At 42.2% G+C, this 15,491-nt stretch overlaps 1 protein-coding gene across 7 annotated transcripts in view; it reads left to right on the top strand.

Moving 5' to 3' along the window:
- rbms3 (RNA binding motif single stranded interacting protein 3) overlaps positions 1-15,491 on the top strand; it is a 958,643-nt gene that overhangs the window by 458,149 nt on the left and 485,003 nt on the right. Inside the window, exon 2 of one of the 7 annotated variants that reach the window (XM_062958207.1) lies at positions 330-3,865. The exons of the other annotated variants lie outside the window; for them this stretch is intronic. The gene's annotated coding sequence lies outside the window, so the exon portion shown is untranslated. The remainder of the gene's footprint in view (positions 1-329; positions 3,866-15,491) is intronic. 7 annotated transcript variants of the gene reach the window in all.

Here is a 15,491-nt window from a genome sequence, read left to right as displayed (position 1 = left end):
TGAATCTAAGGTATGATAGGTACGGGTCAGTTAGGGGGGAGAATAGGGGGGGGGGTGGCGACTTCCTGTCTTAATGCTTCTGTCTTCTTACTCTTCTGTCGTTTTTGCTTTCACTTGTTTACAGTCTCTTTATTTCTTTAAATAATCCTCCAAACAGGACCAGTCCGTTTCTTTTGTTTTTCTGCCATCCTTCTTCTTTAATAAGAAGGTTAATTTGTCCATATCTTTTATATCAGTCACTTTGTCAACCCACCAGTCTTTCATCAATGGTTTCTCGGATTTCCAGTACTTGGCGATTACCATTCTTGCTGCCGTGACAGAAGCATCAGTTTTTAGGACAGAAGTTGTGTGGCTTCTCTGCCACACTTCGAATGTCCTTATTTTTTCACTCTAGTTTTTTGGGATATGAGTAAATTATGCTCTGATATAGACCTCTTCTTTGAAAAAAGTATAAAAAGACACATTTTGCTTAAAATTAAGTATTTGGGGATGAAATAATTTAGAATTTCACGATTTGATAGAAAATGTGTATTTAAAGTGATGAATTTCTTGCTTTATTTTTTGAATGTGGTCTGTAATATTCCCTGCCCAAATAATATTAATCGATGATGATGATGATGATGGCAGTTTATTTTGTACCCACCTCTCCTCAAGGTATGAGACGGGGTACAGCAGAGTTAATAGATTAAAACATGAATCTCTTTAAAACACATAATTAAAACACATAACATAAGATTAAATAATAAAATCATTCGCATTTGTAAAATATCAATTTTAAATAAAAGTCTTTAATTCTGATGGCACTTTTAACTGTAGAATCTTTTCCAGAGCAGGTCATTCTGCAGTCTAGGTTTAACTGATAAATAAGTCCTCTGGGTTACAGTTGCCTGTTGAGTTCTTGCTGGTCAAAGTAAATACCCCCCCCCCCCAGAGTACCTGAGTGTACAGGGCAGATTGTATGTGTTTCATATTTCATCATAGGTTCACTCCTGGGGTTATTAGCATTGGACTTGTATGAGTAGACCCATAGGAAGTTCTACTCTTCTCTGAGGTTGTAGTTTCAAAGTTCTTACGTATTTTCATAAGAAGAATATGAATGTATATTCCTTTGTTCAGGAAAACAGTGAAACTCTTCAAACAAAAATGTATGACGCATTCACAAATTTAATTCTAGTTCAAAGTAGTGAAAGTGTCAGTTCGCTATCCCTTGCTCAGTGGTCAAATCCAGTGCAACCCCGCTGTTCTTTTTTTTCTGCACTAACATTATGGTGGACCCAAGCCTTGGGGTAAGAGATAATTATGTGCCAACTCCACTTAGCAATCATTATGTTAGAACAGGGGTTTATACCTTGGTCTCCCTGATCCTGATATGACATTAAAATGACTAACCTACACTAGCTTGTCATGGCAATTAAATCTGAATGACTGGGACATTCTTCCATGTATTATTTACACGCATTCACATCAGTACGTAAACAAGAACATCTGTTGCCTTTCCCCAACATGGAAGACTCCCAAAATCCAGAAAAAAGGGGGTAACTCCACAATTTTGTTCATTTTGTGCCATGGAATCAAACAAATTCAGAGTAAATAAAATAATTTTGTCTACAGGCAACAATGTCCTTACTCTGGTTTACATACAGAAATATTCAAGGAACTTGCAAAAGGTGGGTTGCTTTTCACATATGAGTCCCTAGTATTTTTGCTTCTGCATTTTCCTGTTTCAGGTTAGATTCCAACAGCCAAGCAATTGTATTATTTATTATTATTTCTGCTATACAAAATAGGATTGAAATGCAGGATACAGCTAAGTTTGCATGAAGAGTTAAATGCCAGAGAGTAACTGAGATTTTTTATCAGGGATTCCAATAAGGAGCTAGACATATGTCTGAAATGCAGTGTTCCCATGGTAAGAATAGCAAAGGGAAATGAGTTGAGTCAGTGAATGAAGTGTGTAATCTTGCTTTTATTGAAGACAGTGTCACAGGAGAGAAAAGAGAATAGACAATAGCTATAGAGTAGAACAAAAAGGTATAAAAGTTAACAGAAGAAATTTTATTAGGGTTACTTTCAATCTCTCTATTTGTGCCCCTGGTGGCACAGTGTGTTAAAGCACTGAGCTGCTGAACTTGCGGACCAAAAGGTCCTAGGTTCAAATCCCTGGAGCGGAATGAGTGCCCACTGTTAGCCCCAGCTCCTGCCAACCTAGCAGTTTGAAAACATGCAAATGTGAGTAGATCAATAGGTACCGCTCTGGCGGAAAGGTAACGGCGCTCCATGCAGTCATGCCAGCCACATGACCTGGAGATGTCTATGGATAACGCCGGCTCTTCGTCTTAGAAATGGAGATGAGCACTAACCCCCAGAGTCGGTCACGACTGGACTTAACGTCAGGGGAAACCTTTACCTTTACCTTTTTAGATATATATAGAAATTTCAGGGATCCTGTAAAGATCACAGTAATGATAGGTGCTAGACTTGGACAGAAATTTTATTGAACTCAATTATAGTAACTTTTTTTCACCATGAGAAAATTCACACTATGACATTTTAAACGTTTGGAATCTCACAGGGCATTCCAGATAAATAAAGTCGGCATAATACTATGCCCATATTTTAAATATGAACATCAAATTGAAAAATATGGAGAAACACATGTTGCATTGGGTAAAGTGTACAAATAGATGCACAAATAAAAATGCTATTTTTAAAAAATGTGAATTTCAAGAAAGGAAGGATATAAAAACAGGAAGTAAATGCAGGTAGGAGTTCAAAAATTCAACAAAACCAGACTGAAATACTTTTCATCCCTAAAACAGTATATGATTATATGGCACTGAATGTTGTTCTGTTCTGTCCTGTCTATCCAAATGGCATTGAATGTTTACCTTGTATGTGTACTGTGATCCTGAGTCCCTTTGGAGAGATAGGGTGGAATATAAATAAAGTGTTATTTTATTATTATTATTATTATACTTTATGATCTTGGTCTGTTTTTGTTTTTGTTTTGCTTCTGATTTTGAGCAAGGTCAAGCTGCTGCATCAAGCATTTGGATACCAGTCCATTAAATATATATTTTAAGAGCACTGTTATATTCTGGCATAGCCTATTTGACAGTGATTCTGTATGAAAAATATGGCTGTTTCTGTGGTCATTCAGTCATCCTGAATTTGTCTTTGATTTTGAAGTTCTCTCTTGGTACTCAAATAGCAATTTCTCTTCTTCCCTATGCGTCAAATTTATCAAAGGGGTGAATGATTGGATAAGCCAAACTGGATAGATAGAAAGAGCATACATTTCATCACAGTTATAAGCAAAACAGAATAGTCAACTGAAAAATTCAGAACAGAAAGGAGATGTGAAAGAAGAAGCAGAAAGGCCAAATAAAAGATTACTGAAGTAATCACTACAAGAAACAATGGAAGAGTAAACTTAAGGGGGTTTTTTGGGTTTTTTTTTTTTTGCTGAATCATTCAAAAGACTGGAAAGGAAATTTTTATTAGACAGAGTAGTTATGCGAGGAGAAAAAAACAAGAAAGGGATCAAAAGTAATATTGAGTTCATGAGCTTGAGGGGTGAAAGTAACCGTGAATGTACCTGCTAGAAAAAGTAGCTAGAAGAATGTGTTGAGTAGGCAAAGAGAGGCAAGTTTATCAGCTTTCCGTTTTATCAGATTTCAGAAGTCTCCTGTACAGAAATTGCAGAGGAAGCATAAGAAATCCTAGTTAAGGTGAAGAGAACACTAAAATGGGAGGTCATCAGTTAACAGAAGATATTGGAGACCAAAAGAACAAATAACAGAGTCAAGATGAAGAAACGAAAGAGGACACAGAACAGGCCCTATGGATACTTCAATAAACAGTGGTAAGCACGAGTGTGAAAGGGTATATATAACAAAGAAAGAAATTGATTCAATGAGCTAATCATAACAGAAGAGATAAAGTTTTCTACATTAGGGATGGCCAAAATCAGTGAAAATTTGACAACTCAGAGAAGACAATAGAAGAACATGATGAATGACGTCAAGTGAAGAGTCAAGGGACAATTTGTGTAATTGAAAAATACGGCATTCCAGTGGATGGAAGGGTGCGTGAAAGGTTTCTGCTTCCTTGACATGTGCTGCATTGACAAATGATATTGTAATTTGGTGATTTGTTTTACATTCTGCCCCACATCCATGTACAACATATTAACTGGAACAATCAGTTGGAATAGTCACTTGGAGCCACATCATTCACATAGGACCTCATCAGATGGACCTTTGTAAAGTGGGAAACAGTTGGGGATATAATGAAGCAGCATAGGGAATTCATCTGGCTGTGTTTTCTACCATTGGAGTCTGTCCTTTGCCATCCTATGATGTTTCCGCACAGTCCCCCACTTCTTCTTCAGATCCTCTGCCCAACTCCCCTGGGCCCTATTTTTCTATACTGCTGGCATGCTGCCTCCATGGAGCCCCACGGAGCCCTGTCGAAAGTAGCCATGTGTCATGTGATGAGCTCCAGGGGATTATGTGCTGGCGGTACAGAGAAGCAGTGATAAGATGTTTCTCTGCCTTTATCTGATGAGGTCAATAGGGGATTTTAGAAATAGTCACTCCAACCATACATTCCAATTTTTTCCTTTCAGTGGCCCTAGATGGTAGGGGGAATTTTGCCATATTTTTGGCTATCTTCTGGATAATTCTAGGCCCAAGAAAGGCCTTTTGCCTAGCATGAATTGATATAGGAATCACTTTTTAAACAGGGAGTGGTCTTGGAGTAACCCACATTCCTTTGAAAGCACATGAATATATTTAGGGCAATTACTTTTCAACTTTTCCATTAAAATTGGGATGGTGAGGTGGTCACAAAATGGTCTTGGGGTGCATGTAGCCTGGAGAGTGCCCCTGCCCCACCCCTGCAATAAACTCTTCTGATTTCATTTCTAGAAAAGTGCTGTAATAAGGGTAGGTTGCAATAGTGTAAATGGTGAATAGGGATAGAATTAGCTGCCAGGCAACATTGAGTTCACATGGAAGCAGCAACTAAAGCAACCAAAGGATGATTCTATTCATTTTTACTGGTTTTCAGTGGAATTGAATTTCCAATTATATAGGATATCTGCATTAAATGTTGTTTAAAATACTGGAATGATCTATGTAAACATGACTCTGCTAGATACATGATAAAACTAAGTCAGAATCCATGCAAAAGGGATTAAGTGGCTGCTTAGGCTGGGTACAATTTCATCATCCACATGCTCACTGAAGCACTATCCATGCTGGACTGCAGAGCTGAACAACTCTTTGCTTTGACAGAATTCAGTCAGACAAGGAATAGAAATCCAAAATAGTTCACCATGATGGCTGTTGCTTTTCAAGCTGCAAGGAATAATAATAATAATAATAATTTTATTCTTATATCCCGCCCCATCTCCCCGGAGGGACTCGGGGCGGCTTACATGGGGCCATGCCCAGACACGACAGCACAAATCAGATAAAACATTAAACCGAGCAGTAAAACTTCAACATGATTAAAAACAGTCATAAAAGTCAATATACACAATAATATTAAAATCCCGATTTGGGTCAAAAGATCCAGGCCAAGGTGCAAAGCAATATCAAGTTATCAGGGAGGGATAATTATACAGCAGGTGTAATACTTAAAGTGCTGAATGAATCCTAAAAACAATCCAGAGGGTCTACTGCTTAATAGGTAAATAACATGATCCCACAAGGATCAGTCAACGAAGGCCTTCTGGAATAGCCAAGTTTTCAGGCTCTTCCTGAAAGAAAGTAGGGTAGGGGCCTGCCTAATCTCCCTGGGGAGCGAGTTCCACAGCCAGGAGGCCACGGCGGAGAAGGCCCTCTCCCTCGTCCCCACCAACCGCAACTGCGAAGTTGGTGGAAGCGAGAGGAGGGCCTCCCCCGACGAGCGAAGAGGTCGTGCGGGTTCATAGGGGGAAATGCGGTCTCGAAGGTAGGTGGGTCCCAAACCGTTTAGGGCTTTGTAGGTGATAACCTGCACCTTGAATTGGGCTCGGAAAATAAATGGCAGCCAGTGGAGCTCTTTAAACAGCGGCGTTGAGCGCGCCCTGTAATCTGCCCCAGTTAGAAACCTGGCTGCCGATCGTTGTACTAGTTGTAGTTTCCGAGCCGTCTTCAAAGGCAGCCCCACGTAGAGAGCATTGCAGTAATCCAGTCTAGAGGTAACTAAGGCATGGACCACCATGGCCAGATCTGACTTCTCGAGGTATGGTCGCAGCTGGCGCACAAGTTTTAGTTGTGCAAAGGCCCTCCCAGCCACGGCCGACACCTGGGCCTCAAGTGTCAGCGCAGAGTCCAGGAGGACCCCCAAGCTGCGGACCTGCGCCTTCAGGGGGAGTGCAACCCCGTCAAGCACAGGTTGCCACCTAATACCCCGATCAGACGTACGACTGACCTGGAGGACCTCTGTCTTGTCAGGATTGAGTTTCAGCTTGTTCGCCCTCATCCAGGCCAATACAGCGGCCAGACACTGGTCCAGTATCCGAGGGGCTTCCTTGGAATTAGGTGGAAAGGAGTAGTAGAGTTGGGTGTCATCCGTGTAGAGATGGTACCGCACTCCAAACTCCGGATGACCTCACCCAGCGGTTTCATGTAGATATTAAAAAGCATGGGGGACAAAATGGAACCTTGCGGGACCCCACAGGTCAATGACCAGGGGTCCGAGCAGGTGTCCCCCAGCTTCACCAACTGGGAACGGCCCTCTAGGAAGGACTGGAGCCACTGCAGAACAGTACCCCCAAGGCCCATCCCGGAGAGACGTCCCAGAAGGATACCATGGTCGATGGTATCGAAAGCCGCTGAGATGTCCAAGAGAACCAGCAGGGTCACACCCCCCCTGTCCAGCTCTCTGCGGAGGTCATCCACCAAGGCGACCAAAGCTGTCTCGGTACTGTAGCCAGGTCTGAAACCAGACTGCGATTGGTCCAGAAAATCCGTATCTTCCAAGAATCCCTGGAGCTGGGAAGCAACCACCCGCTCCAAGACCTTGCCCAAGAATGGAAGGTTAGAGATTGGTCTGTAGTTACTGAGGTTAGCCGGATCCAAGGAGGCTTTCTTCAAAACAGGCCTCACCACAGCTTGTTTTAGGCCAGATGGAAATATGTCCTGCTCCAAAGAGGCATTGATTATTCTCACAAACCAATCAACTAGCCCTCCACTGGCTTGTTTTAAGAGCCAAGATGGGCAAGGGTCAAGGGCACAGGTGGTCGCCCTCACCGCTCCAAGAATCTTGTCCACATCATCAGGCTGCACAAGCCGAAACGAATCCCACAAGATCGAACAGACAGATGCCTCGGTTACCTCACCTGGCAATGCATCAAGGCCGGCGTCTAAGTCGGAACGAATCTGAGCGACTTTGTCTGCAAAATGGTGAGCGAACTCGCTACACCGAGTTGACGAGATGTCGGGTGCTCCCCCGACCTGAGGAGGGTGGAGGAGCTCCCCAACAACTCGAAACAACTCTGAAGATCTATTTGTTGCAGACGCGATGCGGGCAGTCGAGAAAACTTTCCTGGCTGCCCGCAATGCCGCGGAATAGGCCCTAATAGCGGCTCTAGACCGTGCTCGGTCAGATACGTCACGAGTTGTCCGCCAGCGGCACTCTAGTCTCCTTCTTGCACGTTTCATCTCCGCCAGCTCCCCAGTAAACCAGGGAGCTGGGGCAACTCCACGCAGCGAGAGGGGACGCTCAGGAGCGATCGTGTCTATTGCCCTGGACAACTTGCCATTATAACGAGTGACCAGGGCATCGACAGGATTGTCAGCTTCCATGGTAGACAGATCCCCAAGAGACCTCAGGAATCTCTCAGGATCCATAAGTCTCCTGGGGCGGACCATCTTAATTGGTCCACCACCCCTGCGGAGGTTGGAAGAGACGGTTAGTCTTAAACTGATCAGATAGTGGTCGGACCATGACAATGGAAGAATAATTTGCTCTTCCACTCCGACCAAACCGTCGCCCGCAACAAAAACCAGGTCGAGTGTATGTCCAGCTTGATGAGTGGGACCCGATATTATTTGGGACAGACCCATGGTCGTCATGGCGGCCATGAATTCCTGAGCTGCACCTGTCAAGGTGGTCTCAGCGTGAATGTTGAAGTCGCCCAGCACCAACAGGCGCTGGGAACCCAACACCACGCTAGAAACCACCTCTGCTAGCTCAGGCAGGGAGACTGCTGTGTCGCGGGGTGGACGGTACACCAGCAGAATCCCCAAACTGTCCCGGGTACCCACCTTCAAGTGGAGACACTCAAACCCGACCGATTGCAAAGCGATGCATCTGACCAGGGCGATGGACTGCCTAAAGACCACCGCAACCCCACCTCCCCGCCCTCCTGGCCTGGCCTGCTGATGCACCCCGAAACCCGGAGGACAAAGCTGGGTAAGACCCAGATCATCCAACCAGGTTTCGGTGATGCAGGCCAGATCCGCATGTTCATCTATGATTAGATCCTGGATAATAGATGATTTACCTTTGACGGATCTGGCATTAAACAGCAGGACCTTCAGCCGGGAGGGGCTACCATGGAGGCTACCACACCTATCCTTCTCCAGGGTCGCAAGAACCCTGTTGCGCTTCTCCCTGGAAATTCGTTGACGGCAATTCCTCCTCCTCCCCCACACGACCTCGATGGAGCCACCCCCCGCCTGTTCCCCACCCCCCAAGGAGTCTGGCTCAATTGGAGCATCCTTAAGAGAATCTAGTCAGCTCCCTGGATCCAAAAGGTTACTAGACACACCATCTAACTTTACTTCAAAAGAAGGGGATAAATGGGGCCTACTGGAAAAACGTAGTGAGGTTGAAGAGGGTGAAAGTTGCTGGTCTGGTACGGAAAATGATTGGGCCAGAGTCTCTAATTGAGACTTTTCTAAAGGGGGGAGCCTATGCTGAGGACTACACATCCTATTATCTCTGGGCCTAACAGATGGTTGAGTGTGTAAAGATAGGTTGGCCACCAAAGGGCGAATCACGGGGTCCACAAATACTCTTCTAATGGTAATGCCCCATGAGAGCAGCCGGAACCTAAGGGCCCATAATTCCTCTGTTATAGACTTATCCTCAAAAGTGAAGATAAGGCGTAAAGAGCGATCATGTGATTGATAGCCCTTATGGAGCCAAGTGATCATCTTTATCTTGACTGTCGTCAGGCTCCTTGAAAGAATTTGACCCAAGGACCTCTGGATCACTCTTTCCGAGGTCCATCTACCCCTGTTCAATATAGAGTCTTCAATTTGAAAAGCCAGCTGTTTCGTCTGTACAAGATGTTCATAGTAATCCTCTACGTATGGAGGAGAGAAATCCCCCTCCAACGGAGAATTAGTTATCAGCTTCACCGCTGCCAAATCTAGATCCATACCTTCCCTCCTTTGAACAGTTTGATCAACAAACAAATCATTCCCTCCCTCAACCTCATCATTTTCTAATCTTAGCTCCTTACTACCCTTTTGGAGCCCAAGTTCTACCTCTCCCACCAAATCTGAAGGACAACTGGCCTCCTTTAGATCATAACCAGTATTATTATTATCCTCCCCAGGAACATCCTGTAGTCTAGTGGTGTTTACCAGTAACAAAATTCCTTTGAGGAGATGATCTAATTTCTCATTCACTGTTACGAGCTGAGAGAGGACGAGGCTAAACAATCTACCCATGAGGTGGCATAACTGGGATAGATCGTGGTTCCCATGTGCATCTGTCTGACTCATTCTCTATTACAACTCTACTACTCTACTCTTCTAGCCAGGAAGCTTTCAGGGTGCTCGAATTTCTGTCTCACTCATCAAACAATCCTTCATGTAATTGGATCAGGGTTGCAGGAAATAAACTTAATGTGGGTGGTGGGATAGGAGTGGGTAGGTGTAATCACAGAAGCTCTGAGGTATTGCTGTTTGGAATTTTGTTTTGTTTCCTTTGGTTAGGAATGTGCAGCTGAGGTGGTTTATCTTCCATGCATCTAGATTTACAGGTAGGCTCCATAACCTTGTCAGGCATGCTTTTACTGAAAGCATGCTTAGAAGTTTGATTATCTAAAAAACTTGGCTTCTATTTCTATTTCTACAAACAAAACTGAGACTTATTTAGATAGCTTCCTGGAAGTTAAATTTAAAAGCTCTTCCCTTCTACTGCCCTTTGTCCTGGTAACTTCAGTGGACTTTCAGTTGATAGAGATTGCAGAACATATAGTCAGACAAACTATCAGCAATTGATAGTTTGGTAAACATTTTAAAAGTGGGACGTGTCTGTCAATGAAACATTTCTGTTGCTCGACTAATTCTCAGATTCATCAGTCATGCACTGAACTCTTTGCTTTGAGTTTTTAAGAGAAAAGAGTGGCATAATGATGATGATGATGATGAAGTAATAGTTGCTGTTGTTGTTGTTGTTGTTATTGTTGTTGTTGTTATTATTATTATTATTATTATTATTATTATTATTATTATTATTATTATTATACCAAATAATTGTTTTAAATGCATCTCAAAAGGGATATGGTTCCACACGATAACTCTTTCAGAAGTGATTTTCCCTTCTTAGGGACAGATTTCCTCTTAGTTCCTGTTGTCTCATCCCAGTTTGTAACTATGAGTCATACATAAGTTGGATGTTTGTAACTTGGGAACTACCTGTATTTGGTGAGAATCATTTACAGAAATGTTGATGCAAGAATTCATTCATTATAAAAGTAGTTGCTAGCTAGAAAAATGTTCTTCTGATCTTAAGCATTATTCACCAAGTATGATGCGAAGTAGTATTAGTCTATAGACTGCTTATGCTGACATTACATGTAGTGTTTGTGGTGGTGTTAGCTTTTCTGTCTGTAATAGGTTTACTTGAAACGAGTATTGCCTTTAGATTTTTTTAAAGCATGAATAAGCTTTCTCCAAGGTGTTCATTATTTCTCGAAAAGATCTGACTTGTAATATATTTTTGCTCACCTTGAATGTCATAGAAGCCTTTAAAGAAATTTATTTTCTATCTTTTAAGTACTAATTAGACTAAGAATATGGAATGAAAAAATTGTCTTGTTAAATCTTGTCTCAAATGAGTGTGTGTTTTATGTCGTAGTGGCAATTCCCCGTCCCACAGGTATGGTATCAAAAGAATGTAGAATATCCTGTATCCATGAACCTTTTCAATGTCCCTGTTTGTCTTGTAGTATAGTACTCCTCTTACAGTTCCTGGTTTTGAGTTTTGCTTATCTTCCTCATTGATTCTGTTTGCTTGAAATGAATGCTAGTTCAACCAGATCTTTAAATAGTATTTGAAGAGACCAGAATATTTTAATGCTAGCAGCAGTATTCATATAAATTCCCAGACTTCTTTGTACACGCACACCATGCCATAATTCTCCTGTGAGTACTATAGGACCAAGAAGCTTAGTGACCGAGTCCAGTTATATATTATGCAGCTAGAGAACAGCACTGCTTCCATTTTGTGGAAGCAAAATGTAGGCTAAACAAAAGCTTAATGAGTAGACTATGGCAAGAGAAGGTTGGGCTTGCATTGCTTGATGAGACTACGGGCCTTTCCACACAGTCATATAACCAAGAATATCAAGGCAGAAAATGGCCCAATCTCTGCCTTGAATTGGGGGCGCTTCCAGACAGCACCAAATTGCACACTTTAATGAGGGGCAAAGAAACCCAGGACCTGCAAGCAGGTCTGCACACAGACCTGCTAGTCCTGGGACATCTGATTCCGTAGTGCACACTTCCTGCTTTGCTTTGGGGTTTTGCAGCCCCCAAAGTGGCGACCGGGAGCAGACATTTGAAACTCGGGAAGAAACCAAGATTAAAAATCCCATGCTTTCCGAGTGCAGGGGCAGAGAGGCATTGTCAGAACCTGGATATACCCACAATTGGAAATCTCACTTTATTTTTTCCATTTGCAGTGATTGCTTCTGTGTTTACAGGAAACGGCATCTGGCACCCTCCTGTTTGTTGCGGAAACTTTTGGGTCCTGGGTTATCTGAGTCCACACTGCCATATATTCCAGTTCAAAGCAGATATTGTGGGATTTTCTGCCTTGATCTTCTGGGTTATATGACTGTGTGGAAGGGCCCTCAGAAGAGCCCTTGAGATTTACAGAAGGGTGGCATGGCATCACATTAGTAAGGGTATGTTTAAAGTGTTGAGTAGCTGAAGTGAAAGCTAGAACAGGCTCCTGGACCTTTAATGGTTGTGCTGAAGAGGAAGTTTCAGCAGCGTCTTCCTTGTTACTTGGTTACACAAAAAGCAACACTTGCTAAAATCTCCTGTTGTAGTCAACTGGGAGTTGAAGTCCAAAACAATTGGAGGACCAAAGGTTGGGAGCCACTGCACTCGCAGTACAGGAGTCCACTCTAGTTTTCAATCTGGCAGCCATAGCAGAAATCCTTTTAGCACAAGTTGACACTGTGAGATTTTGACTCCCTTCAGTCCTAACCAGCACAGTCAATGAGGAAAGAGGATAGTAACTGTAGCAGAAGGCCTGGAAGCTTACAACATTTGTAGGCCTATACCTGATAATTGGAAAGGGAGGCAGTATCCAATCAATAATAAATCTCTGAAAACTTTTATGCCATCCTTGACACTGAATTGCCTGAAAGTGATTTGTTGATTTTAGGCCCCTTCTTCACTGCTATATAATCCAGATTATCAAATCAGATAATCCAAATTATCTGCTTTGAACTGGATTATATGAGTCTACACTGCCCTATAATCCAGTTCAAAGCACATAATCTGGATTTTATTTGGTAGAAGGGGCCATAGAGATTTCCAGAAAAAAGTAATTTACTCTTTTGGCACAGAAGAAGGGGGTTTGGGAGCAGATAGAAACCAAAGAGTTACATCATTACAGGCATTCCTTACCCACCTCTATAGGTTTTTCTGAGGATCAGGACTGTAGCCAAAGGGTCAACTCCCCCCCCCCTCGAAATGTGTCAGGTTAAAAAAATACTGGTTTACTCATGAATTGGTTAACCAGTTAAAATTCACGAGTAAATCAGGGTTTTTTTTTTAACCTGACACATTTCGGGGGGAAGGGTTGAACCTTTAACCCCCACACCTCTGACTACGGCCCTGCTAGGGATATTTTTATTCTGGTGATACATGTATATTGATCTGCAGAGAATGATTCTGTATGAGCAAATAAAAATACACTGTTGTAGGTTATGCATTAAATGAACCAAGGCTTAACCTTCAGGATGCGATGCATGAGAAGAGGAAAGAATGGGAAGCAGAAATGAGAAGGGCAATGCCACTATCAGAAACATAGTAGGCGGATAAGCTATTACAAGGAAAGACTATGTGATAGAAAGTGAATTTCTCTCAAGCAAAGTCCTTTCATATCAGAAAGATTTACCAAAGAGAAAAGAGTTAGTTCAGAACCAGCAATACCTGGCACTGTTGCCGGGAGAGACCTTTGATGTATTCTCCTTCCAGCTGGATTTATTCACCATGCAGCTAATGCTGCTCTTTATTATAGGACAGTTACACCCCATTGCAAGCTGTGATAATAATACTACAGTGACTGGCTGTATTAATATAGGTGGTGAGATTCTATCTAGAAAGCCACGGTTGAAATGAAAATGTGTGATAAGATGTTCACATTCCAGCCAGTTAGAATTGTGAAATGGCATGTCTGTCATTGCACACAAGGCCATGCTGAAGGAAGCTTATAGTCCCCAGGTGCCGTTAGGAGTCTCTGGGGCTCTTTAGCAGAGAAAAGAGGAGAGTCTCTTTCTTGTTAGCTCAAATTACCTTGTTTCTGGCCAAATGAAGCTTTCCCATAAGCTGCTCTTCCCTCTTATCTTAGGTCTGTAGGTCTGCCAGACAGATTGCTTTGGCACTCTCCTCTCCAGGCCAGATGCTGAGCTGTGCAGCTGCTGCTTGGGTAACAGAGCACTTTTAGAGTGCCCCTCAAACTCCTTTGACAATGATGTGCCTGTATTAAAGGAAGGAGATTTTGGAAAGCTGTATTGTCTACCAAGTTGTCATGTTTTCTCAGATTTTGATGAAATGAACAGAAATTGATGGTCTAAGCCTAATGGAAGCTTAGGCTCCTTTTTTACTAGTAGTTAATACTAATAAAGCAGAGGAATGTTCTTTCTAATCAGACTGCATTAAACTATCATATGAAATAGGGTTGGACTAAGACTTTTTCTGCCTGCGGCACAGGACAAGACATTACCTCTACTCAGTCCGTGCACACATTCTGATTGGTACTGACAGTTGAATCATATTCCAGGACTGATCTTGGGACAAATTTGTCACTAAACAGGGTGGATTAGGGAGTGCAAAGTCAGCTAGACGTTCAGTTTGACATCATTAGCTCTCAGGTTATGCTATGGAACCATGGGAGTTGCAATCTTACATACAAGCCCCTGGAGCTTATAACATTACACCCATACCCTGCCAAAGAGTGCCACATCACACAATAAATACTCGGATTCCATATAAGCCATGACTGTTAACCACTTGTTGTGTGGTGTCAAACTGCATTAATCCTGCAATGTAGATACATTCTAAATTGAGAGTGGACAGAGAAAATAGTGGTGAGCTGCTTCTGCCTCAGCACTGTTGTTCTGCCAAATAATAGAATTGGTCCTGACAAGAAAAAATTTGAGAACAAAACTGAATAATTTAACATTTAAGCGTACCTTCTAGAACAGGCATGGTCAAACTTTGGCCCTCCTGGTGTTTTGGACTTCCACTCCCACAATTCCTACAACCTACCAGTAGGTTGTAGGAATTGTGGGAGTGGAAGTCCAAAACACCAGGAGGGCCAAAGTTTGCCCATGCCTGTTCTAGAGGCTACCATGTTAAATAACTGCTTTTATTAAACTTTATATTCAGACAAACAGTGTTGTTCCAGTAATGTTTAAGATATAGCAAGGACTGAAGTTTGGGTATTTTCATGTAAAAAGTAATTAGCAGTATTTATAATTTGGTTCAGAGTTTCCCATAAGTAATTTGCTACCATCAGAGTTGCATTTAAAAAAACTCTAGTTTATTTGTAAAAAGTAACTAAAATGGATATTTTACAAAACCCAATATGGAGGTTACAATTATATATTATAGCTTACAAATATATATTACAGCATTCAAATTATTATGTGATTTAATTATACCTTTGTTATTACTTAAAGAAACCTAATGACATTAAATTACTGATGTTCATCTAGTTCTAGGCTCTGGTGAGGCTTCACTGCAAGCAATGTCGTATGTGTATATTGCAAAAAGTAAATTTTCCTTGTTAACCTCCACATATTATTTTCAGGTATTTGCAAATGAATCAGATTGCAGCCTAGGGTAGTGCCTCTTAAGTAGCAGAATGCTAGACCAGCAGATTTTTTTTCCACAATGTGCCAGCAACAGCCCCATATTTGTGTCCATTGCCTGCAACTGTTTCTTTCTTATCCTATGTACTGAAGCCAATAACTTGTGAACCTGCACCAGAACTCCATTTTGAACAGCACTGGTCTA

The sequence above is a fragment of the Anolis carolinensis genome, chromosome 6, assembly GCF_035594765.1.
Source record: "Anolis carolinensis isolate JA03-04 chromosome 6, rAnoCar3.1.pri, whole genome shotgun sequence".
Taxonomy (NCBI): Eukaryota; Metazoa; Chordata; class Lepidosauria; order Squamata; family Dactyloidae; genus Anolis; species Anolis carolinensis.
The sequence above is the reverse complement of the archived record's forward strand: the minus strand, read 5'-3'. Positions and strand labels throughout refer to the sequence as shown.